This window comes from Saprolegnia diclina (genome assembly GCF_000281045.1).
Source record: "Saprolegnia diclina VS20 unplaced genomic scaffold supercont1.51, whole genome shotgun sequence".
Classification (NCBI taxonomy): Eukaryota; Oomycota; class Saprolegniomycetes; order Saprolegniales; family Saprolegniaceae; genus Saprolegnia; species Saprolegnia diclina.
Window position 1 is genome coordinate 74,846 of NW_008246118.1, and position 483 is coordinate 75,328.

Below are 483 nucleotides of genomic sequence, written 5' to 3' on the forward strand. Positions count from 1 at the left end.
GGTCACCAAAGAAGCAATATATGGACTAGTTGTATCACCATCGCAGGCACCAAAAAGGCATACCATGACGAACGATGTTTCGCGCATTTGAGTCAACCAGGACAACGCTATAAAAAGCTGGCGCGTCCGCAACGATCGCGTCTTTCGCGCCGACCTCCCACTGCCAAGCCCATGGACGATTGCCGTCAAAGCGGCGCGTCTCGCTCAAAGGCACTTGCACCACAGCCTCGTTCAAAACCCAGGGCAGATGGCTCTCCGTCGCCTTCTCCGGCTCCTCGCTCAACACGAATGGCCGCGTCAGCACCTTGTCCCGCGGATCGCGCTCCTGCCTCCGCCGGCCTAGACCAAGATCATCACCAGCGCCTACACAACGAAGAAAGTCCGACAATTTTATTTAGCGTAGATTTACGTATCTATTTTAATAGACGACCCACTTCAACAACAACAACAACGCTATAATTAATTGTTTGACACAATAGCATC